Here is a 26,517-nt window from a genome sequence, read left to right as displayed (position 1 = left end):
CTGTTAAAGAAAAGATAAGGACAAAGAAACCAAAGAGTGGAAAAGTATTCAATGCCAAGCAGAGAACCTGATTTAGGCATCTAACTCTGAAGAATGAGGTTCCCAGGAGAAGTGAGCTGGTCTTTTAAACCATGTCCTTAGGAAAATCTTCAAGTGTCAGTGATGGGCAGGCGATCCCCGGCTTGTCAGTCAAGCAGTGTTACTGCTAGAGGGGACTGCTGCTGCCTGGATGGCGTACCCGTGGCGCTGTAGAGTCCCAGTTGTCATTTGCTCCTAAATCACGCCAGGTAGCCACATCAGGGCTTAGGACTATCTTTCCATAACATTGTTCCTTGCACAACTACCACCTCGTGCTTGATGGACTCCATCTTTCATCAGGACATGTTCACATGCGTTACCTTATTTGGAGTGAGGGAGTCAGAGAACCCATGCTCTCAGTTTACAGATGAGGAAGCAGAAGCTTATTGAAAGTCCAGTAACTTATGTAAGACTTTTCATGACTAAGAGAAGAATGAAGAGGGACAAAAATGACTGAGCAGGATTGAATAACAAGCATGACGGCTGAATCATGTCTCTCTATTGAGAATTTCAAAAGGCAAACATGGGGAAGAGTGTCCAACCCAGAGATTTCCATATTGAATTATCTAGTCATAGTTATCTACCTTAGGAGCAGTAGAAATACTTTCTTTGGAGTAATTAACTTTTTACATGGTAAAAAAAAAAAAAACCCTGAAAAGCTTAAAAAACTGTTTGATTATAAAAATAAAAACTTAGGAAATGTAGTTATCTGCACAAACTTTAATCCTTTTGTAGAAAACATGGGGGGAAAATGAAGAAATAGAATAAGGTACCCACAACACAAAGGGTGGCAGTAAGCTTTCCAGGGTTTTATCTACATACACGTGTGTGAGTGTGTGTGTGTTCACGATTGGGATCATATTACGTAGGCGTTTTATGTGAGGTCTTTTTAATTTAACCTGATGTCCTAGCATGGCACCTGTTTTTATCTGGTAGGGCAGCCATAATGAAGTACCCCAGACTGGGCGGCTTAAACAGAAATCTATTTTCTCAAAGTTGTCAAGGCTAGAGTCCAAGGTCAGGTTTTCTGTAGGGTTGATTCTGAATGCTGAAGGGAAAATCCGTCCCATGCCTCTCTCCTACTGTTTAGTCGTTTGCCAGCAATATTTTGTGTTTCTTAGCTTATGGAAACATAGCTCCAATACTCCCATAGTGATCTCCCTCTGTGCAAATTTTCCCTTTTTGATATGGACACCAGTCATATTGGATTTGGCTTCCACTCAGCTCCATCATAACCACATATTAACCGATTGCACTTGCAACAACCCTACTTCCAAACGATCTCACATTCTGTGGTACTAAGGATTTGGACTTCAACATATGAATTTGGGGGAACATAATTCAACCCATACAGCACCATGTAGCATTAAGGAATCTTTGCAACTTTCATTTTCATTGGAAAATACTTCATTGTACAAATATGGTATCATTTATTCAACCAATCCTCTATTGTTTAATATTTGACTTGTTGCTTTTATTGTCCTATTTACTTAATGCTGCTTGTGAAACTTTTGATGATTTGTAATGAGATCGCTCCCATCTCAACATGAATGGGTCCATTGTGGCATTCCAGCCAAAACTTAATGACCCTAACTCCTGAGAAATACAAGTCATAAAACCTACCCTCAGTCTTGTTCCTTTAGCATATGTATAGAAGCAACTCTGTCTAAATCAGTGGTTGCCAAGGTGGAGTGCAATAAACCAATATTTAGGGATACAGAAAAAACATTGGAATTACTGTTTCAATTTTCTAGTAGACTAAGTCAATGTCCGTTTTTGTCTTAAAACGTTCATGATGTAAAACTAGTGTACTACATACATATAACGTATGGATAAGTAAATATTTGTAAATTATGGGCAATTTTCCAAAAATCTTTTCCCTATAAGGATCATACATTGGAAATCACTAGTCTTGAATGTTTATCCAAGGACTTTTCCCCGACAATTCATTAATTTTTTAGCTGTAAGTCACAAGCCAGAACTTAGTAAACTGCATGCTTGCCAGATCACTCTCTCTGCTTCTAGCTTGAGGTCTCCTTTCTGACTGTGACCCCAGGCCTGTGGTTCTTCTCCACATGGCCTTGCCTTGTTTTCTAGCTTGGGTCAGAAGTAAACCACAAGTAAATAAATAAACAAGTGACCAATGATGGTGGAGAAGAGACAGGGAGATTTAGTGGTGTGCAGTGTTAAGTGTCCACTGCCCTCCTACCCGTTCCATCTCCCATAAGCATCTTCAGAATGAAGAAGGAGAAAAGGACCCACTTCACACCATCTCAAAGTCTGCCCTAAGCAGTTTGCTGCTTCCCATTTTCTTCTCCCAGATGTTTGCCATTTAGTCACCTGGGCCCGCCAAGCTGACAGTAGGGAGCAGATATTTTTCTTGGTTTATCTTTCTGCTTGCACAGTTAGGAAGTGTGTGCTACCCACATTCCATGACAAGGTGTGAAATGGTGTGTCTGACTCTACCAGGGACAATGTTCAAAATATGAGTCTTTGAAGCAAAACAAAACAAGAACAAAGAGCCTGAAAAGATGTGAAAGAGAATGGGTAGAAACCCACCTTCCTGACTGCTGGAAACCAAACTTGCTTATCAGTCATCTTAAGCTAGCAGAAAAGCAAATTTTAAACCCCAAGTTGCAAAACAAGATGGAATTAGCTTGACTTTAATGCAGATTTATAGTCAGGAATTATTTCTGGCCAAGCCCTTTGCTCACTGTCTCGTAAGTCATGTTGGAATTACTTGTGGTTACTGCTCCATATGGTTTTGGGGTCAAGCCTATGGAAAGCCATCAATATTTTGGGTTTCATCACTCTTGTTTCTACTTATTTATGGAGGCAAAAGAAGTGTGACCTTTTTGTAGAATATAGTGAAGTCATTCTCCCACTTGGAAGCAGGCCCCATTCTAGAAGTCTGTTTAGAAGTTGTTTAGGGCTATGAATACATTTTATCCTTGACTTCTAGTCTGAACCAAAAGGGCATTTGTGCTGACATTTTAGTGTATAGAAGAATCATGTAGTGGTACTTATTAAAAAAGAATTATTCAACCCACCCAGAGATGTATGGGCTCAGAAGGTCTGCAGGGGGCCTGTGGATCTATATTTGCAAATGAAATCCCCAGGTGATATGATGCATTGAGAAGCTTGCTATAGAGGCAGTTTAACCCACAATGGACTGAAATACCAGAGATTTTGGATGAAAAATAGTAAAATGAAAGTTCCAAGCTGAGAGAAAATATTTAGAATAGATTTATAAAACATATCTAGAACAGTGTAAAATGTAAAAATGTAAAAAGCAGATTTATTTAGAGTAAGATAAAGAGGTGCTGATTCATTTATCCTCCCAACAAGTACCATTTGAGGTCCTACTTTGAGACTGGAACTAATTTAGATGGGAGGAGCACAGTGATTTGACCCAGTTCCTCTCAGAGCTTATAGTCATTGGAGGAGGCAGGTGTTAATCAATGTATCATACTAAATGAATAAATAATCACAAATTGAGGTAAGAGCTCTGAAGAGAAAGTATACCATTCCCCAAAAGTGTATTGACTAAGGTTGGAGGTGGGCAGTGGGGGAACTCTTTCCTGAGGAGGATACTTGGGCTGAGATCTAAATGAAGTTGTCTCAGTGATGTGTGATCAGTGGACCGGTTATAGGTAGCTGGGGCCGAGGGCATTCTGAGGGGGCTGTGTACACAAAGGTCTAAAGAGGAGGAGGTACCCCTCTGGCTGAGAAATGGAAAGAAGGCCAGCAGGGCTGGAGCCCAGAAGTTGAAGTGGGGGATGGCAGAAGAGACTGGGGAGGGAGTCACGATCCTTGAAGATCCTTGTGTAATGATGCTGATCTTTGGCTTGAAATCATTAAGTGGAGTGACTGTGTGTGTGTGTGTGTTTGTGTGTCTGTGATCATGGGTAGCAATGTGAGCAGATGGCAGGATAGCCAGAGTGAATATGAAATTTGAGTGTTTTTGCAGTGCCGTGAATGAGGTTTACTGGCCTTTTGGACTTGGGTAGAAAAGTGGAAAAGGTGAGGAGAAAACAGATTCCAGAGTTGCTTTGGAGGTTGTTGTTGGATTGGTTGTGGGGAGAGGGCATCACAGAAGACGTGAAGGGCTTCTTTCTTGTGTATTGGGTAATGGTTATGCCTATAATTAAAATAAAAATAGTGGAGAAGACCAGGTACCGGGGGGGAGGGGGGGAGATCATAAGCTTGTTCTTAGACTTGTTGAGTTTGAGATATCAAAGCAGAGATATTTAGGCAGACCGATGGAGAAACACATCCTGAATTCACGGAAGTAATTGGAACTGAAGGTACAAATTAAGGTGATCAGTGTCCAGATTATTACTGAAGCTTTAAGCATAAGTAATATTGTGGGATGAGAATTTAGATGAAAAGAGAAGAGGTTCTGAGACCAATCACTGGGAAACTTCAATGTTTATGGCAAGTAGAGGAGGATGAGCTTGATAAATCTGCAAAGGAGTGGCCAGAGAAGGGTTAAGAAGCCAAAATAGAACAAAAAATAACCCAGGAGACTGTGGTGTCATGAAAGATATGGGAAGAAGGAAGAGTTTCAAGAAAGAAGTAGCAGTCGTTGCTGCTGAATGCTGCTGTGTGGTCCAGGAAGATAAGGAATGACAACAAGATTCCCTGATACATGAAAGTGGATGTGCTTAGTGGATCCCGCAGGAGCCATTTTAGCGGCATTGGTGGGAATCAAAGCCACACTGGTCTGTCTTGGGAAGCGAGTAGAGTGAGGAAATGGAACAGTTTCATGGACTCTTACCAGGCTCTCAAAAGATTAGTAGCATCAGTTTTTTTTGCTTGTTTGCTGCCCTTTTTCACTTGAAAGTGTGTTGTTTTCCTTTGATGTCTCAGTAGTGGTATTTCTATTTTGATCAGCCCACCATTAGACTTGCAAAGAGAATAATTAAAGTTAAAAAAAAACCGGAAAAAGAATATAAAAACAACTTCCATCAGAGATTGGACAAGAGTTCCAAGAAAAGAGAAAGATTGAAAGGGGTTCACAAAGACATGTCTACAGATAGAAATAAAAATAAAAACAATAGAACTATGTATGAGACAACTGTAGGACACTCCTATTATGTGCGAGGCACTTGGTAAAGCACTTTAAATATAAAAACTCATTCAGTAATCATAGCCCTCAGAGTTATTCTGTAGATTGGAGGAATTGGGACACAGAGAGTTTGAGTGAATTGCCCAAGGTCATCTGGGTAAATGGTAGTTGAGCTGGACCATAAACTCTGGTGTCTTGAATCTCCAGTTTTCATAACTAAATGAATATGAGTTTGGCAAGTAGTAAGTGAGTTTAGAGGGGAAGAAAATACAGACAAAGCAGGAGACCTGACATGGGCTGAATCCCAGTAAAGTGAAGTGAAGTGAATTGTCTCATGGAACAGATGTGAGCAAATGTCCTGGACTGTGGACTACCAGTCCCTCCTCCTACAGACAGCCTAGACTTTGCTAGTGTTTTCTTAGAGACAACACCCCCCACCCCATCTTTATTTAGGCTTTTAAGGGCAGGGGTTGAAATATTCACATCTCATACCGTACTTAGTCTTCTGTGTATGGTAGCCTTATGCTACAGCTTGAACTTAGCATAGTCAGACTCAGCTTTGAGGAGTTAACCTCAGTGATGGGATGATAGGAAAAAATTCCTCTTGATAACATGTCCCCAAAGTATTTTTTTCTCTTGGCACAATGGCTAGCATTCAATACTAGTAGCTATTATATTTATTATTGTAACCTCATAACTGAGAAGATGGGGAATACAGTTTTGAGGATGCTCTTTTTGATGGGCAACTTGGCCAAATCTGAGGGTTTTGTTGTTTGTTTGTTTTTTTCCTCTTCTTTGGCACTACACTTTAAGAAGGCCTTAGGGCATGTTCAGGTGAAGGTAAATGATTCACCGTTTTATCATATGAAAAATGATGGAGGGAATTAAGGATGAAAAAGAAGAAAGGGAACACTAACGGCAGAAACTTCAAGAAGGTACACTTTGTCTCAATACAAATAAGTAATTTCAAACAGTGCCTTTGAGAGTTGTAACACACTGCCTTAAGGAATAATGGGTTTCTCAACCTTGGATGTGGTCAACGTGGCTAAATATATACTTGATAAGTGATAGTTATGTTGTAGACAAATGATTGATTCATAAGCTCTAGGGAATAAGTATATGGAAGATGCCTGTTAGAACAGGCACTCAAATATATCTACTGAATGATGAATAGATTGATGGAGCTGGAAGCTATATCCCGGAGAGTCTATGATCCCATATAATTCTTCACATCTTGGGGAATTGCAGTAGAGTTTCAGTAACAAGGGATGGTTTTAGGATCCAGATGGGCCACTGCCCAAAGAGACGGGTCACAGCAGGGACAGTGGACTTGGCTTTCGTTGGTTTTGGTGGCCAGGGAAGGATGAGGTATTATGATGAGGACAGTGGTTACAGCCAGTTGGTCAGCTTCTGTTTTATCTTGAATCACTCCAAGCTCTTGGTGCATAATTACTATAAAAATGTCAGGAAAATACATCCTCATCTCCAAGGAGTATCACCACTGAAGGACAGGTGTCCCAGAAGCTTAGGCAAATTGCCACCAGGGGCAAAAAAAAAAAAAAAGTACATTCTGGCAAGCAAATGAACATTCATATTAAAACTGAAGTTATTAACCCTGATAATTACCTTGAAAGGATTTTTTCTAAAAATTTTTAATGAAGAAACAAGAATACGAAATACATAGTTGACATTAGCTGTCCCACCCATGACTCTCAGCTAAATGTCTTTCAGCTTTTCTCTGTAGCTGCCTTCTGTTCTAAACGATTCTAGGGCTCTACAGGAATTTATAAATTCTGATGTTGCTGATTAAAAGTAGCTTTACAAAAGCCTTGTTGATAAAAATAAGGGTGGCTACTGAGTAAACTGTTGTCCTAAATTGTCAAAATATGTCAACACAACTTGCTATAATAATATGTTTTGAACTAGTGGGTCAACTCTCAATGCATTAAACAGGTTCCTTTTTCTTCCCGTAGATTTTCTTTGACATTACATTGTCATGGTGACAGAATAGCAGCATTGCCAAATGTAGTTTTCATGGCAGGAAAAAAATATGAGCCACACGCAGTAAAGCAAACCATGGAAACAGTTCAACTCTACACATCCAGAGCTGACATTCAAACAGGACAAGTCTACTTGCAGGGCTATATATTCTTGTGGAGTTGGCTATAATAAAATGTGTCTCTTTCTTTCTTCAAGAGCAAGAGCAAGGAGATAAAGAATTAATAAGCAAACAACAACAACAACAACAACAAAAAAAAACCCTCATTGTGGTTTATAATTCTGGAAAGGAAATAAGAACAGCTCTCAAAGCAGTGCAAAAATGAAATTAAGTAGAAATTATGATAAAGATCTCCTTTGCTGCTTGTAGAGTTTGCCCTGGGACCTCAGGTAACCTTTACAAATTTGAGTCTGTCTCATTGTTCCATTCTGACCCACTGTTCAGGAGCAGGAGTTTTCTGGAAGGAGTTGCTTTCCTACTTCTTCATCTCCCCTGCCACCTGCTACTAGGGTTATTCCTGGCTCCCTACATTTGCTTTTTCAGAAAGGAAAAATGAGGTAAGAAGGTTAGAACTGGAAAAACTTGTAAGATCACATAGCCTGACTTCTTCATTTTATCCACGAGAAAAAAATAATGCTTCTAGAAGTTTGGTGGTTATCCCTGCCCACACAGGAAGCAGTGGCATTACCGTGGGTAAACAGCTAACACTTGTTGCAACAAGGTTGTATTTTAAGTACTTTAAAAAACGTTAGGTAATTTAATCTTCCCAACAATCTTATGAAGTAGGTACTAGGATCTTGATTCTTTTACAAATAAGAAGAATTTGTGTTTCTTGCTTCTGGTAAAAGCCAGGAAGTAGCCAAGCAAAGACTCAAATGGGCAGCTATGATGGAAAAAGTCATGGATTTTGTTGTTGTTGTTGTTGTTTTAAAGATTTTTTTATTTATTCATTTGACAAAGACACAGCTAGAAAGGGAACACAAGCAGGGGGAGGAGCAGAGGGAGAAGCAGCCTTCCTGCTGAACAGGGAGCCCAATGTGGGTCTCTATCCCAGGACCCTGGGATCATGACCCAAGCTGAAGGCAGGCGCTTAACGTCTGAGCCACCCAGACGCCTAGTCACAGGGTTTTTGAGGAAGATAAATTTATGCTGCAATTCTTGCATTGGCACTTAGCAGCTTTAACATGTCAGGAAGTTTACTATAGCTCTCAAGCGTGAGTTCCCTCGTCTGTAAAAGAGGGTCATGTGGGATGGCTTTAAAGATAGAATGAAATTATATATGTCTTAGCATAGTGCCTGGCACTTAGGAAAGGCTAGGTTAACAGTAGCTATCATTTTTATTATCATCATTTTATTTATTTATCTTTTCTATTTCATTCATTCACCCATGTTCATACATATAGTCCTGGTTTACTTTTTTCCAGCTTTATTGTTATAATTGATATACAACATTGTATAAGTTTAGGGTATAAAATGTGATGATTTGATACACTATATATTTCAAAATAATTACCATAATAAGGCTAGTTAATACATACATCACCTTACATAATTACCATTTTATTGTTCCTATTATACTACTCTTGTAGCAACTTTCAAGTATGTAATGGAGTGCTGTTAACTATAGTCACTATGCTGAATATTGAATCCCCAAAACTTATTCATCTCATAACTGGGAGTTTGTACTCTTTGATAAACATCACCCATTTCCACCATCCCTTAGCTCCTGACAACCCTCATTCTACTCTCTCTTTTTAAATGCAGATTTTTTTAGGTTCAACACATAACTGAAATCATATTTCACTTAGCAGAATTCCCTCAAGGTCCATCCATTTTATTATTTTTTTAAAAAGATTTTATTTATTTATTTTTAGAGAGATTGCAGGCAGGTGGAGGGAAAGAGGGTGAGAGAGATTCCCAAGAAGTTTCCATGCTGAGCACGGAAATTGATGCTGGGCTCGATCCCACAACCCTGAGATGATGACCTGCCCTGAAATTAAGAGTGAGATGCCTAACCAACTGAGCCACCCAGGTGCCCCTCATCATTTTATTCTTTTTATATCTCAGTCCTCTGGAGTCTATCTAGAGATTTCCACTAACCCATTTATCCTATTGTCCAATATCATCCAAACACCTCTACAAATACAATGCTTATGAAGTCTTGAACCCTATTTTTCAGCCTTAGAGTTGCATTAGAGTAAAAGTATATAGCCTCTTCAATAAAAGTAATTAAAACAAATTTTAGTTATATTTTTTTGTTCTTTGGTTTTCGAGCATCATTAAGGGTATATGTAGTTTCCAGATTTCTTACATCCATTTTATTCTTCTTATTCTCTACTCATACCTGAAAGCAGTTCCTCTTAGTGACTATCTCCCCAATGTCCCTTCCTTCACGTTCCCGATCTATAAACACACAATTATATTATTAGGCAAGGCCACCTTAGATAGTAAATATATGATCATCAAATTTCAGAGTCTACAGTTTCCTTAAAAATGATGTCATCTGGTCATAGTTGGGGGAAGATGTGAGTTGAGATGTGTGGATGGGGACTCATGATTTTAAGTTCTACCCAAACAACCAACGTCATCCCAGCTCAGCAGTGTGATTTATCCCACATGCAGATTTTTTACCTTTTCTGAGTGGCCAGTAATTGTGTCTCTGCCAGTTCCATCAACAACTGTCTACATTTAGAAATGTTAGCCCAGTTATTAATCTACAGGAAATAATAATAAGAGTGTTGATTCATCTGGATATGGAGTTCTATATTATAAAAAATTCCCAGGTAAGGGGGATTAAAAGCAGCACATTTTTCTAGTATCAATTGTCCTAAAACTCGTGACACCTTATTCCTATAGATTCAGAGTCTCATTAATGTTGTAACTGTGCCCAAAGTTATTCCAAAATATATAATGTAGGCTCTGTTATGGGAGCTCTTTTCTAAGGTTTTGGAAGATACTGGTTTAGAACTTGGAAGTAGAGATAGAAGACGTGTGTGTGGGCGGGGGGGCATGGGAGGAAGAGGAATGATGCTGAAAAACACCTGGAAAGTGACTTACGATTTTAAATTTCATGAGGTCAGGGATACTTTATCATGCAGAATTGTTCCACATTTCCTTTCAACTCTATAACTGGATGATGCTGGTGATTAATTCTTTTATGCTTCTTCTTGCATCCAAAAGAGTTGGTTAGTGGAGCCAAGTCCTCTTTATCCCTGATTTTAACAGAGAAGACCACCATAATATGGAATCAATGGTACATAATGGTCTATCTTCTAAGGTATAAGAACTCAATTTTATTTATTTATTTATTCATTCATGTATCCATCTATTCAACAACTATTTGTGGAGGACACAATATGATCCACCAAGAACTACCAGGTTCTAAAGGACTGACTGACACAAACCAAGCAAGATAATGCTCATTCATTTTAAAAGAGGAATAGTCATTTCTAATAATCAGAATGCTTGGGCATGCCTGCCCTGAGACAACCCAAATTTGTCAGAAGATTGCTTGGACAATGTGGAATCAGAACAACGATGTCATCTACCTTTGTTTGTTTTAACAGACTATGGAATAGTCTGAAATACATACCTCTACCATAGCAGCAATGATTACATTCAATTAATATCCATTCTCTGAAACTTATCAAGTAAGTGTTATAAGCCCAACACTGTATGAGGTACTGAAAAAAAAATAGACTAGCATTTATTGAGCACTTACTGCATACCACTCAATTTTACGTATCCAGCAAATTATGTATAGAGGAGTTATGTAAGCCACCCAAGATGACACAATGTTCCTTATCTGTTCCTTCCACAATTTGGTGATAATCAGATAGTCTTCCTCTCTTTGGTGCCTCTCCTTACCCACTGGCATCAATCCTGGTATCAGTGAATGGCTACTTAGTGACCTAACACTTAACATCACAGGGCTTTTATGCTGTCATTTCCCCAAGATTAAAGACTTGAAACTGGGGTGCCTGGGTGGCTCAGTAGGTTAAAGCCTCTACTTCGGCTCCAGTCATGATCCCGGGGTCCTGGGATTGAGCCCCACATCAGGCTCTCTGCTTAGCGGGGAGCCTGCTTCCTCCTCTCTCTCTCTCTGCCTGCCTCTCTGCCTATTTGTGATCTCTGTCTGTCAAATAAATAAAATCTTTAAAGACTTGGAACTAAAGACAAAGCTGGGTTTAGTATAAAAGAAGGCTGATATTATAGATTGAGCACCAGTAGGTCTTGGTGTTGATGTTTTGTTTCAGTGAATTTGCAGTGAACTAGCGTAGCCATTCCTCTGTCTTCCTCTTTCCCCCACCCCTCTCCTTTTCTCTCCTCTCTTTCTCCAGAAGATGGTATTTGCAAGACAGTTGGGAAAGATTACACTTAGATAGATGACCTCAGAAAGGAAGGTTTTCCTCCGTGTTGGGCCTTATGTAAAGAGAAGATCATGATCTCCATAGCAAGCTTCTCTTTAAAATGCTAGGTGACTGACCATGTTCTGCAGGCAGAGCTAGAGAGTCTTGGGAAGTGAGCCAGGTGGCAGCAGGTCTGGGGATGGGAGCCTCACAGGCTAGGTAGATGTGAGACTGGACTTTCTTAATGAGCAGGAAGGACTGGCCCATGGGTGAGACATACAGATCCTATTGACCTGGGCAAATAAAAGCACAAGATTGACTGACATGAAAGACATAAGAAGGTGAGAACATAGAAAATCAAATATAAGGTAGAAAAAGTATAAATACAACCAGATTAAAACAATTAGTGCATGCCACTCTTAAAGATTCTTTTTTTAAGATTTTTTAAAAATTTATTTGACAGACAGAGATCACAAGTAGGCAGAGAGGCAGACAGTTGGGGTGGGGGGAGCAGACTCCCCGCTGAGCAGAGAGCCTGATGCAGGGCTCAATCCCAGGACCCTGGGATCATCAGCTGAAGGCAGAGGCTTTAACCAGCTGACCCACCCAGGTACCCCAGGGCATGGTTTGAGCCCTACATTGGGGGTAGAGATTACTTGAGTATTATGGAGGGCATGGATCACTGGGTGTGGTACATAAACAATGAATTTTGGAACACTGAAAAAAACTTGAAAATATGAATTAAAAACATTATGAAATATCAAAAATCACTTTTAACATTTACACGTGAGGATGTTTTACAGTTAAGAATAATGTAAAATCCTGGGAGAGCCCTCGGCTCCTTCTGCCATGTGAAGACACAGTAAGAGATGGTCATCAGTGAACCAGGAAGCAGGCATTCACCAACACTGAATCTGCCAGCCTTTGCCTTGCACTCCCCAGCTTCCAGAACTTTGAGAAATAAATGTATTTTACATTAAAAAAAGAATAATATAAAATCAACCGTACACAAAGATAAACTCAAAGTGGATAAAAGACCTCAACGTGAGACAGGAATCCATCAGAATCCTAGAGGAGAACATAGACAGTAAGCTCTCTCGATATCAGCCACACCAACTTCTTTCAAGATATGTCTCCAAAGGCAAAGGAAACAAAAGTGAAAATGAACATTGGGGACTTCATTAAGATCAAAAGCTTCTGTGCAGCAAAGGAAAAGGTCAACAAAACAAAGAGGCAACCCACGGAATGGGAGAAGATACTTGCAAATGACAGTACAGACAAAAGGTTGATATCCAGGATCTATAAAGAACTTCTCAAACTCAACACACACAAAGCAGATAATCATATCAAAAAATGGGTGGAAGATATGAACAGACACTTCTCCAATGAAGATATACAAATGGCTATCAGACACATGAAAAAATGTTCATCCTCACTAGCCATCAGGGAGATTCAAATTAAAACCACATTGAGATACCACCTTACACCAGTTAGAATGGCCAAAATTAGCAAGACAGGAAACAACATGTGTTGGAGAGGATGTAGAGAAAGGGGAACACTCTTACACTGTTGGTGGGAATGCAAGCCACTTTGGAGAACAGTGTGGAGATTCCTCAAGAAATTAAAAATAGAGCTTCCCTATGACCCTGCAATTGCACTACTGGGTATTTACCCCAAAGATACAGATATAGTGAAAAGAAGGGCCATCTGTATCCCAATGTTTATAGCAGCAATGGCCACGGTCGCCAAACTTTGGAAAGAACCAAGATGCCCTTCAATGGATGAATGGATAAAGAATATGTGGTCTATGTACACGATGGAGTGTTATGCCTCCATCAGAAAGGATGAATACCCAACTTTTGTAGCAACATGGATGGGACTGGAAGAGATTATGCTGAGTGAAATAAGTCAAGCAGAGAGAATCAAGTATCATATGGTTTCACTTATTTGTGGAGCATAACAAATAACATGGAGGACATGGGGAGATGTAGAGAAGGGAGTTGAGGGAAATTGGAAGGGGAGATGAACCATGAGAGACTGTGGACTCTGAAAAACAACCTGAGGGTCTTGAAGGGGCGGAGGGTGGGAGGTTGGGGGAACAAGGTGGTAGGTATTAGGGAGGGCCTTGCATGGAGCACTGGGTGTGGTGCAAAAACAATGAATACTGTTATGCTGAAAGAAATTTAAAAAAAAGAATAATGTAAAATCATATTCATTGTCTTGTTAACGGAGACACAAAATATTGGTAAGAAAGCTGAAAAATAGTATACAGTGTACGACTGACTGCAGGATATATGAAAATGTGTATGGAACAGGCTGGTTGTAGCATGTTATTTGTAGTTTTCATTAGGTGATGATATTGTGGATGACTTTTAATTTCTTCTTCACACATATTTGAATCTTCTATAATACATTTATTTGTATTTTTAGAAATGTTTTTATTTTTTTTAAAGATTCATTTGTTTATTTACTTGTCAGAGATAGAATGAGAGAAGGAACACAAGTGGGGGAGGGAGAAAGCAGGCTTCCCGCTGAGCAGGGAGCCTGATGTGGGGCTCGATCCCAGGACCCTGGGTTCATGACCTGAGCTGAAGGCAGATACTTAATGACTGAGCCACTCAGGCACCCCTATTATTTATTTTTTTTAAGTTTTATTTATTCTAGAGAGAGAGCAAGCAGAGAGAGGGGTAGAGGGAGAGGAAAAGAGAGAGAATTAGACTCTAGACTGAGCATGGAGCCCCACATAAGGATCTCACAACCCTGAAATCCTGACCTGAGCCAAAAATCAAGAGTTAAATGCTTAACTGACTGAGTCACTCAGATGCCCCTTTATTTTAAACAGTGGAACCCAAAAAATAAGAATTTTGTCAGTGATTCTGTACTAAAAGCAGGAAGCAGTTTATAGCTGTTAAAATTTGGCCACTAAAGATGTGGGTTATTTTGGTCTCATGACAGATGTTTATGGAACAGGATGTCCCAGCCTCTCGTAAGTCAGACCGGCTGACTTTGTACTTTGCACACTCTAGTCTGTTGTAAGCATGAAGAAAATCAAAGATGAAAAGGAATTTAATTTATCATGATGGTGAAGAAGTGCGGTGTACCTGGAAGATGGATGTTGTGAGAGATTCTGGTCTCTAGACAGTGGGAAAGCCAGAGAAAATGCCGAGAAGTTGTTGACAACCCACACTGGTCCCCTGCCTACTCTACCTCTTCCCTAGCTCTGGCAGACTGGAGGATTTAAATTCCTTTTCAACTTCTCCCAGGCCTTGCAGTACTCCTGATCCCTTGTCCCATTAGCCAAAGCAGAGCATTTTGACTTGGGATTCTTTGAGAGTCATTAACATGAAAAAACACTGATTTTAATTACTCTTTTCCAGTGGTCACCATTGACCCTTGCCCATCCCTCTGTCATCACAGAGCCTCCCCTCAGTTCTGCCCACTTTGAATTCTGTCTACACACTTTTGCTAGGGCTCAGTCACTTCTGTCATGTTCTCCATGGAGTGCACGTTCCATCAGTTTCCTCGCTGTACCAGTTCAAACCATTGCAACCATTACTGCCTCTTCCTTTATCCTTTGCTTCCTTGCCTCAACCCTGCTTCCCACCTCCCATCCCCTATCCTCCATTCTTATGCCAAAGTTTTCTTTTAAAAACAACTGTTCATGCCACTCTTCTTCCCAATATCTAATACCTTATGGTTCTCTGTGGGATAATCCAAATTCCTGTGCATGACCTCAAGTTATATTCCCAGTTTCTTTACCATGCCATCCCTTCCTCAGAGACTAGGTCCTGGGACCTCTAGGTTCAGTCCTAGTAGTCATGTCTGGTCCAGAAGAAACATATCCTCTTTCCCTATGCCTTTGCTAATGCTGTTCCCTTTTCTTGGACTAACCCCCTATCTTTCTTAGCCTAAAAAAAGCTTCTGATCTTTAAAGCCTCAGCTCAGATTTCCTCCTTGAAATCATAAATATACTACCAAATTTATAGTTGCTCAAGTATGTATATTTGCTCTGAAATCACTTTGTTCCTAGTTATGGTGTGGCTTTTACCATTATTGTATAAGAATTCAGGGGTCCTTGTGTGTAAAATGGAGGTAATGGTAGTATTTTCCTCAGAGGGCTGTTGGAAGGGCTAAGGGAGTGAATATAATTATCACAGTCCCTGTTACGCAGGTTCATGTAAGCTAAAGAAAAGTCTGCACTGTTAGCAGAAGGCAAGTGAAGAGGCCATGAGGCAGTAGGTCCTTGAGAAGTTACCAGCAAGTAAAAGCCATAATTAGGCAAAATCCAAAAGATAAATGCAGTAAATTGTGAGATAATTTACTGCTGGTAGCAGGAATAGTAAGCATATGTGGAGGAATCCGGGACCCTAAGAGCAACTGCTTTGTTACCTCTGCTCTGATCGATCCTGAACCCTGTCCTGTTCCCAACCCACTTTCCTGGTCCCATCGAGGACCAACTGCATAATTTGCAGGATGCAGTGAAAAGTGAAAGTATGAGATTCCTTGTTCAAAAATTATTAAGGATTTCAAGACAGCCTTATTATATTAAATTAAATGAGTGTCTACTTCTTACAAATATGGTAGTTTGATAAGAATATTCCTCCTTTAAATCTTGTTCCCCGGGACGCCTGGGGGGGTGGGGGTTCAATCGTTAAGCGTTGGCCTTCAGCTCAGGTCATGATCTTAGGGTCCTAGATGGAGCCCAGGGCATGGGTCTTCCTGCCCAGCTGGGAGTCTGATTCTACCTCTGCCTACTGCTCCCCCTGTTTGTGCTCTCTCTGTCAAATAAATAAAATCTTAAGAAAAAAAAAATCTCAAAAAAAAAAAAAAAGAAAAAAAAAATCTCATTCCCCTCATTTGTAACTAATCTGGCTTTGACGTGGGGACAACATGTGGTTTCTTTGTAACTCTCATGGTATTTTATTTGTAACCTTGAGGCACTTTGCACTTTCTATCTTGCTATGATGGATACTGACAGCCCTATCTCTCCTCCTGGCAGGTGAGCTGGGTGTTTTTGTTTTTGTTTTTGTTTTTTGGAGGTTTTTTTTTTTTTTAGGGTGAGTTATTTTAAAAGTCAGTCTATATCTGATTTATCTTTGTTGCCTCCAGCCTGCTTATATCCAGCACACTTGGCTGTATTAACCAGTAAAGGAATTTAACTAGTAAGCTCTCCTGTTTCAGAGCAGGTTACCAAGAATAATTAGTTACATAATCAAGGATAAGACAGTTATCTTGGGATAATTCCTTCACAAAATATGCCCCTGGTGTTAGAATGATCACAGTCAGGTGTGTCCCTCCAATAAGGGAGAAATAGCAGTCCTTGAGACCACAGAATCCTCACTCATAGACATGAATTTCAATAATCATAAAAAATTTTTTTGAACCCTTGAGTTGGTAATAGGTTTTATCACGTTTCTTAAACACTTCACTTTGTGCCAGGAACCATACTGAATATTTCATGTACATCAGCTTCCTTTAATTTGATTCCCACCGTGAACACAGGAAAGGAGGTGCCATTGTGTCCATTGGGCAGAAGGAACCATTGCTTAGAGACCATTGGCCAGAATGATAAAAACAGCAGATGGCACAGCCACGAGCATTTGTCCACACATCTAGTGTCTCCTCTTTATTGTTTCATCAAATTTTGCTGAACCTCTGAGAGTGGCCCTAGACAAAATAGTATATACTCTCCTCTTTGCCTCAGAGACCTTTGTCCTAGCCTTTCAGGCACTGGCACCTCCCCCACAGGTAGCCATTGCCAACATGCATTCCCATCACTCCTGTTATTCAAAGGAAAAAACAAAATAAAACAAAACAAACTCTGTGCTAAACTCAGTAGAGATTCCTAGTATTTGCCTTAAAAAGAAAACGTCCAGAATACGCATTTAATCAGAAGCACAGTGCTCTGAATCCTTTCCTATGCAGTGACCCTAAAGGCAAAGGAAGGTGGTCAGTCACTCCAAACAGAAATTTTCCTCAAGTCTTACATATTATTTATAAAATCTATGATAATTTTGTGTTCTCCATATCACATTTACTTTGGTATTAAATTTACTTTCATTCAACTTGATTAGAGTATAAATCTTATTAAACTATTTAACTCTACATCCCTACCCATCCCAAATCTTCCAGTAAAGATGGAGCTCTTAGAACACCAGCCATTTGTCCTGTGGTTCTTATATCCACTGGCTTACCACTGAATCCTGTACTCTCGTTAATTGAAAAGTAATAAATTAATACACTGTGAAAGGCAGAATTAGGGACCAGAGAGGAAGTGAATGATGGCGGGAAAAGAAGTTCTCCCTGTTGGTCACAATTCATACTCTGATGGCCCATTTTCCTGGAGATGCCTCCTGGCTTCTCCAGTCAGGCATCTGACTCCAGGTGTCAGAGTAGTGTACCGAGAAGCAAGAACAAGGTAGATACCAGTCCTACTGTCTGGGCTGTTGGGTACATACCTGGCATTTGGGTTGGGATTTAGTTGTCTTGCTTAAAAAGACACTGACAGCTGGAAGATGTCTAAAGGGAGACTCAAAACCATTGCAAAAAGTATTAGCCAACACTACTGAAGCACTAAAAATAAGCTAGATATTTGGTAATTTTAAAATATATATATATTTACATATAAATATAATTTTATATAGCTATAACCTTATTGAATATGTACAGCAGCCTTTTTGAGGTATTATCTAAATTTTACAGATGAGAAAATTGCAGCTCAAAGAGGCTGAATAGCTTGCCCAAGGTCCCATACTAACGGCTGGTAGATGATGTGAAAACATTGTTAGTTGCCTTCTCCATTATCATTCCCTCTTTTCTTGCTAACAGAGCCTGATTGGGTTCATCCTCCCCTAAGAGTCCATGTCTTTCTAAAAAGGCTGAGTCCCTCTCCAGGCCATTGGGAGTAAAGGGAATGATGAGCCTTAATCAGTTTAAGCCAGTCATGAGCATCTCATCACCTTTACCAAATGATTGGTATGGGCACTGGCAAAGAGATGTGAGAAGTCAGCGGACTAAGTTTGAAGAAGTTTCCCCTTGCTCTTTTTATTTTTTTTAAAAGATTATTTATTTATTTAGAGAGAGTGAGTGGGGGGAGGAGCAGAATGAAAGAGAGAGAGAATCTCAAGCGGACTCTGCACTGAACCTGGGAACCCCCCACAGGGCTGGATCCCACAATCCTAAGACCATGACCTGACCCAAAACCAAGAGTCTGCCACTTAACCAGCTGAACCACCCAGGCACCCCTCCTCTTGCTCTTAAAGTGGCAAAAAGGGATGTTTCTTTTTATGCTTCTGGATGTTGTCATCTTCACGTGGCACTGAGACCTGTGGTGGTCATTGTCAAGGATCCAGATGACTGTTAATTGCTCTCAGAGGCTTTATCATTTAATCTCTGTCAGCAGATGGAGTGATAGCTGACTCCTCTAATCCAGTCAGGGCTGAGGCAGAGTTAAGACTGGCTGTGGTTTCTCAAAGGTTCTGTCCACCTCTAATTTTCTTCTGTACCTAAAGGATAGTTTTTAAGATCTTCTAACCAAGAGGCTCCTATGTTCACTGGGGTACCTTCCCCTGGTGGTCTTGAACTTGAATATTCACATACATTGCAGGGACACTGCCAAAAACTCCCCTCAGCTTTTCAGCAGCTTTCTTCACGGGTTTTACCCTAATAATGCCCTTGATAGCTCCAGAATTTGACAAATGTCTTCGGGAGAAAATAGCTGATGAATTACACTTAGTTCTCTGCCCTACTGTTACTCCCTGGCCATCAGCCCTTCAAATCTTTGGTTTTGTCTTTCCATGAGACCACCAAAGGTCCCTGGTTTCTCCATCCTCCAGCAGCAACCTTGTGCTTAGGCCAAGTCCAGGTGCATCGCCTCTTGCCCTGAGCCCAGATTTGGCAAACATCTCCCAGAACAAAAGAGGCTGCAGAAGTCAGCACATCTCTCCGCAGTTCTCCTTGCTCTAGAATCCTGTGCCCTCTAATTCTGGCTGTATCAGCAACTCTTTGATGCCTTTACACATTAGAGGAGTTTTTGAAGTTAATCCCGTTTGGTTTTTCTCACAGGGACCACTGGCAGCTGCAAGCTTGGCCATGCCTTACATGTTCTTAAAAAGTAGATGATATAAAAAATGACAACCTTATAAATTTTTATAATTATGGATGTTTTCAGTTGCACAGAAAGAATAGTTGAAAGAGTAGTAAATCACATGTCTATCACTCACATTAAAAAAAGTTGCCATTTTGCTGTTTGCTCTGTCATCAAACTATTACTGAACCATTTTAAAGTAATTTGCAATCTCATGACAGTTCCATTACAAACAATTCAGCAAATATCTTCCAAAAATAATATTTCCTTATAATACGATATCATATCGCACTCAAAAAGATCAAGTTTTCTTAGGTCGTTTGCCAACTAGTCTATAATACACACTTCCGTTGTCTCCTAAATGCCCTCTATAGCAGTTTTATCCAACTATCAATAAAATCATGCATTGGTCATTGTGTTTCTTTTAATCTAGACTCTTTGATTCATGACATTGACAATGCGAAGATGCTAGACCAGTAGAGTCTAGGTAAATACTTTTGGTAAGGACACACATAGATGATCTGCATAGTTCATACTGTACCATTTCAAGACCACATGACCTCTCACAGCTTCACCATTAGTGATGCTAATTTGATTACTTGGTTAAGATCGTGACAGATTTTTTCCATTGTACAAATATGTTTTCCTATTGTCACTGCCAGGTCTTCTGGCTCTGTGCAGATGTCCTATTCCACCCCCCTCCCCAAAACTTTTACTTACTGGATTTAGTATTTATTGATAATTCTTGCCCAAACACATCTCACTAAAGTTTGCTGTATGTGTAATTTTCTACTTTTGTCATTCCCCCTTGATTCATTTTTTGGGAACGCCTTTCTTTCTGTTTCAAAACATTAAAAAAAACTTCCCTTTGTCAACTGAGTATGCACTATATGTCCTTCCAATGATGGAGGATAAATTCTAGTTACCCTTAAATTACCGATTTCCTTTTTTTTTTAATGTCTTCACATTTTTTTATTAATTTCTTTTCAGTGTAACAGTATTCATTGTTTATGCACCACACCCAGTGCTCCATGCCATATGTGCCCTCTATAATACCCACCCCCTGGCTCCGCCAACCTCCCACCCCCCCACCCCTTCAAAACCCTCAGATTGTTTTTCAGAGTCTATAGTCTCTCATGGTTCATCGATTTCCTGAATAAGGAGATGATCTATTACCTTTAATGCTGACAAATAGATTAATTTCTTTTTTTTAAATTTTATTTATTTTTAAATTTCTGATATTTTTTGTTTCTTCAAACTTATTTATCAGGAGTGACTGAAATAAAAAAAAATATAATTGAGTCCCATCATCATGGAAATGGCTTTAAGTGATAAGTTTTATCACTTCTCATTTTCAGCCAGTAAATAGTTGCTGTTGATAAACAGGCAACAAGCAGCCTGTCAGTAATGTTCAAGACACGTTATATGATACAACATGCCTATTCATGAGGAGCAAATAGAAAATAACTTATGGAAAAGTCTTGATTTCATCATATAAGACAGGCACAAAAGGATCACCCATGCCTCTGAGCACATTGAAAAAAGCTTTGGCTCCATCATCACAAGCAATCTTCCTCCAGCAGTCAGGTGTGCCTCATATATGATGTCACTTCCTTTGCACCCTGACTGCACCATCACACGGCCACAAACGGCATCAAATGGAGAGGAAGTCAACCCAGCCACCTCTGCAATGGATGGTGCAATCATACTGCTGATGAAGATGGGAGTATCCTTGTGATCTGGAAGCATTCCCTTTGCAGTGTCATAGATCTGGAAGTAGGCAGCTTGGTAGCTGAGGGATTAGGCAACCTAAACTTGGTTTAGGTCTTTAATTCCACCAGATTTGCAGACTTGTAGTCACAGAGGCCTCTGAATTCCCTTTTAGCCCCAGCTTTGCCCATATCTACTGATAGCCTGGTCAGGCAAAATCAAGAGGACACGCAAAACACAAAGATGTGGCCCCACTTGATGCCAGATTCCCTGCAAGGTAGTGCCAAAACTGGGTTCTATTGTCCACACCACCCAGGAAAATCCACTTGTACTTATCTTTGAAGGCAACGTTGAGAGCCTGAGCATGGAAATATCCATTGACATTAGCCAGGTTACCAGGCAGAAGGGCAGGACTCGTTGCTCCTTGGGGGTACGGATCATGCAGTCTATCATGCCCTTATATTGCTTATCTGTGGTGATTTGTTTGCTGGCATGCTGCAGCAGCAGCTTACCCACTGAGTGGGTTCTACCATGGTCTTGGAGATGGCTGCAGCCACTCCATTCACCAGGAAGTCCTTGGTGAAGGACACAGCAGTATCTGTCATGTTGAAAGAGGAAACGGGTAACTGTGGGTCGGCAGTAGGAACTGGCTGCAACTCCAGGGCTCTGGGTTTTTTTTTGTTTTGTTTTGTTTTTGTTTTAATATAAGTGTGGACTTGTGGATTTTTATGGATTCAATGTGTTCAGTGAATTACAGTCCTTATTCTTCTTGATGTCTCAAATAGGCCAAATATTATCAGTGGTAGCTCTTCTCCATTGCCTTGTACGTCCTATTTGACCACTTCTGTGTTTTCTGCACAAGAAGATACTCTACTCTCACCTTGTACTTAAGCCATTTCTCAAGGAAGTCCTAGTTCATTTAACTGGGGAATAGTTTATGGAAATCAAAATAATCAGACTAGTGATGCTCAGACTATAAGGATGATACTGCATCAAGGTTAATGACAGGGATCTATATACATACCTTTAAAAAAGTCATGAATTTTCAGGGATATTTCAAATTAATGTTTATAACAATTTTTCTTCTTTGATGTTCTATTTGTCTCTTGTTGTAACCACTGAAAATCTGGGTCCCTAGTAACCTAGTTCCTAATTTTCTCTGTCCTACAGATACATAAAATAATTTCACAAATTATAGTACTGTTACCATTAAATCTTGGAAAATATTCCACTAAAAATAAAATCAAAAGTCCTTTGAAATAATTCTTTTTGTATAATTTTTAATTATATTATGTTAGTCACCATACAGTACATCGTTAGTTTTTGATGTAGTGTTTCATGATTCATTGTTTGCATTTATCACCCAGAGCTCCATGCAATCTGTTCCCTCCTTAATTCCCATCACCTGGCTCACCCATCCCCCCACTCCTCTACCCTCTAAAACCCTCAGTTTGTTTCTTGGAATCCATAGTCTCTTATGATTCATCTCCCCCTCTGGTTTCCCCCCCTTCATTTTGCCCTTCCTTCTCCTAATGTCCTCCATGCTATTCCTTATGTTCCACAAACAAGTGAAACCATATGATAGTTGACTTTCTCTGCTTGACTTTTTTCATTTAGCATAATCTCCTCCAGTTCTTTCATGTTGATGCAGAAGTTGGGTATTCATCTTTTATGATGACTGTGTAATATTCCATTGTGTATACAGACCACAGCTTCTTTATCCATTCATCTGTTGTAGGGCATCTCGGCTTTTTCCACAGTTTGGCTGTTGTGGATATTGCTGCTATGACACTGGGGTGCATGTGGCCCTTCTTTTCCCTACATTTGTATTTGGGGTAAATGGTCAATAGTGCAATTTGCATTTGGGGTAAAATTTGCATTTGGGTTAAACGGTCAGCAGTGCAATTGCTGGGTCATAGGATAACTCTATTTTTAACTTTTTGAGGAACCTCCACAGTTTTCCAAAGTGACTGCACCAACTTGCATTCCCACAAAGAGTGTAAGAGGGTTCCCCTTTCTCCACAACCTTTCCAACATTGGTTGTTTCTTGTCTTGTCAATTTTTGCCATTCTAACTGGTGTAAGGTGGTATCTCAATGTGGTTTTGATTTAGATTTCTCTAATGAAGAACAATGATGAACATTTTTTCATGTGTTTTTTGGCCATTTTTATGTCTTCTTTGAAGAAGTATCTGTGCATGTCTTCTGTCCATTTTTTGACTTATTTGTTTTTTGGGTGTTGAGTTTGAGAAGTTCTTTATAGATCTTGGATGCCAGATCTTTATCTGTAGTGCCATTTGCAAATATCTTCACCTATTCTGTGGGTTGTTCTTTGTTTTGTTGATTGTTTCGTTTGCTGTGCAGAAGGAAGTCCCAAAAGTTCATTTTCGCTTTTGTCTCCCTTGCCTTTGGAGACGTGTCTTGAAAGAAGCTGCTGTGGTCAATGTCAAAAAGGTTACTGCCTATGTTCTCTAGGATCTTGAGGGATCTCTGTCCCACATTGAGGCCTTTCATCCGTTTAGAGTTTATCTTTGTGTATGGTGTAAGCAAATGATTGCATTTCATTCTTCTCTATATAGCTGTCCAATTTTCCCAGCACTATTTATTGAAGACACCATGTTTTTTCCATTGAATATTTTTTTCCTGCTTTGTCAAAGGCTAGTTGACCATAGAGGTGAGGGTCCATATCTGGCTCTCTATTCTGTTCCATTGATCTATGCATCTGTTTTTGTGCCGCTACCATGCTTTGTTATCACAGCTTTGTAATATAGCTTGAGATCAGAAATGTGATGCCCCAGCTTTGTTTTTCTTTTTCAACGTTTCCATGGCAATTCAGAGTCTTTTCTGGTTCAAACACTTGGAAGCTAAAGACTTGGAAGCTTAAGAATGTTTGGGTTAACCAGGAAATCAAAGAACTAAAACAATTCATGGAAACCAATGAGAATGAAAACACATCAGTTCAAAACCTATTGGATACTGCAAAGGTGGTCCTAAGGGGGAAATACATAACTTCGCTCAAAAAAAGAGGGGGATACAAATCCTCGCTCAAAAAAACCCAGAAAAATCCCAAATACACAAATTAACTTTACACTATGAAGAACTGAACAACAAATAAGGCCTAAGCCATGCATAAGAAGAGAAATAATTAAGATTAGAGTAGAGATTGGTGAATTAGAAACCAGAAATACAGTAGAGAAGATCAACAAAACTAGAAGCTGGTTCTTTGAAATAATTAATAAGATCAGTAAACCACTGGCTGAACTCATCCAAAAGGAAAGAGAAAGGACCGAGATTAATAAAATTATGAGTGAAATGGGAGAGATCATGGCTAAAACCAAGGGAATAGAAACAATTACTTGAAATTATTATCAACAACTATGTGCCAATAAATTAAGTAACCTGGAAGAAATGGATGCCTTCCTGGAAACCTATAAACTACCAAGACTGGAACAGGAAGAAATTGACAACTTGAATAGACCAATAACCAGTAATGAGATTGAAGCAATGATCAAAAACCTCCCAAGAACAAGAGTCCAGGCCTGATGGATTCCCTAGAGAATTCTACCAAACATTCAAAGAAGAAATAATATTCTCCTGAAGCTGTTTCAAAAAATAGAAACAGAAGGAAAACTTCTATACTCATTCTATGAAGCCAGAATTACCTTGATCCCCAAATCAGGCAAAGACCCCTTGAAAAAGGAAAATTACAGACCAATATCCCTGATGAATATGGATACCAAAATTCTCAGTAAGATCCTAGCTAATAGGATCCAACAGTACATTAAAAGGATTATCCATCAGGACCAGGTGGAATTTATCCCTGGGATGCAAGGGTAGTTCAACATCTGCAAATCAATGTCAAGAACCACATGGTGCTCTCAATTGATGTAGAAAAAGCATTTGACAAAATACAGCATCCTTCCCTGATTAAAACTCTTCTGAGTTTAGGGATAGAGGGAACATTCCTCAATTTGATAAAAACCATCTATGAAAAGCCCACAGCAAATATCATTTTCAGTGGGGAAAAGCTGACAGCCTTCCCATTGAGATCAGGAACATGACAAGGATGCCCACTCTTCCCTCCATTGTTCAACACAGTACCAGAAGTCATAGCAACAAGCAATCAGACAACGAAAATAAATAAAAGGTATTCAAATTGGCAAAGAAAAAGTCATACTCTTTCTCATCGCAGACGACTTAATACTTTATCGAAAACCCAAAATATTTCACCCCCAAATAATTAGAACTCATGCAGCAGTTCAGTAATGTGGCAGCATACAAAATCAATGCACAGAAATCAGTAGCTTTCCTATACACTAACAATGAAACTGTAGAAAGAGAAATTAGGAAATCGATTCCATTTACTATAGCACCAAAAACCTTAAGATACCTTGGAAGAAAGCTAACCAAAGAGTTAAAGGATCTATACTCTAGAAACTACAGAACCCTTACAAAGGAAATTGAAGAAGACACAAAAAGATGGAAAAACAGTCCATGCTCATGGATCGGAAGTATAAACATCGTCAAGATGTCTATGCTGCCCAGAGCAATCTGTACTTTCAGTACCATCCCAATCAGAATACCAATGGCATTTTTCAAAGCGTTGAAATAATTCTTTTTCTGATATGAGAATATATCTTACATTTGGTTTCCGTTTGTTTTTTGGTTTGAATTTTTTTTAAGTTAAGTTTTGGTTTTTATTATGTAAATGTTTTAACTGCTTCCTATTCACCCCACTGATGAGGGAGAGATTCTTGGCTTAGGATGAGGGCAATAACCAGACATGTAATACCTGACACTGGACTGGACGGATAAGCTAGATGACAGTTTATTAGTTACTTAGTTACTTAAATTCACAGCATGGGGGAAAAGGATACATACTTTGTGCAGGGTCACACAGGGGTTATATTCAAGAACAGTGTGAACTGCAAGGAGCTGTGGCTTTTGTAGTATCAAGAAGATGAGCTTCCCCCTGGTTCCTACAAAGGAAGTGATTGGCTCCTCCCAGTCAATGTCATTGACTCCTGTGGGAGGATGTGATTGGCTCATTGGAATAATTATGTGGGCTGGCAGAAAACTGAAACTCTGTGCTCAGAGGTAAATAAGAACGTTGCCTGGTCCTTTTGAAAAAGAGGGTTGTGTGGCTAAAGACCCTTATATCCTGGTGGTGGGTCGGGGGGGACTTCAGTTCAAGACCCTCCTGATTTTACCAGATGTTAAGGTAGC

The 26,517-nt window shown here is 39.7% G+C and overlaps 1 pseudogene; it reads right to left on the bottom strand.

Annotated features, from left to right (window-relative positions):
* Positions 1–21,051: 21,051 nt before the first annotated feature.
* On the bottom strand, positions 21,052–21,898 carry LOC123951544 (annotated as a pseudogene).
* Between the last annotated feature and the right edge of the window lie 4,619 nt (positions 21,899–26,517).

Source organism: Meles meles, chromosome 10 (genome assembly GCF_922984935.1).
Source record: "Meles meles chromosome 10, mMelMel3.1 paternal haplotype, whole genome shotgun sequence".
Lineage (NCBI taxonomy): Eukaryota > Metazoa > Chordata > Mammalia > Carnivora > Mustelidae > Meles > Meles meles.
The sequence above is the reverse complement of the archived record's forward strand: the minus strand, read 5'-3'. Positions and strand labels throughout refer to the sequence as shown.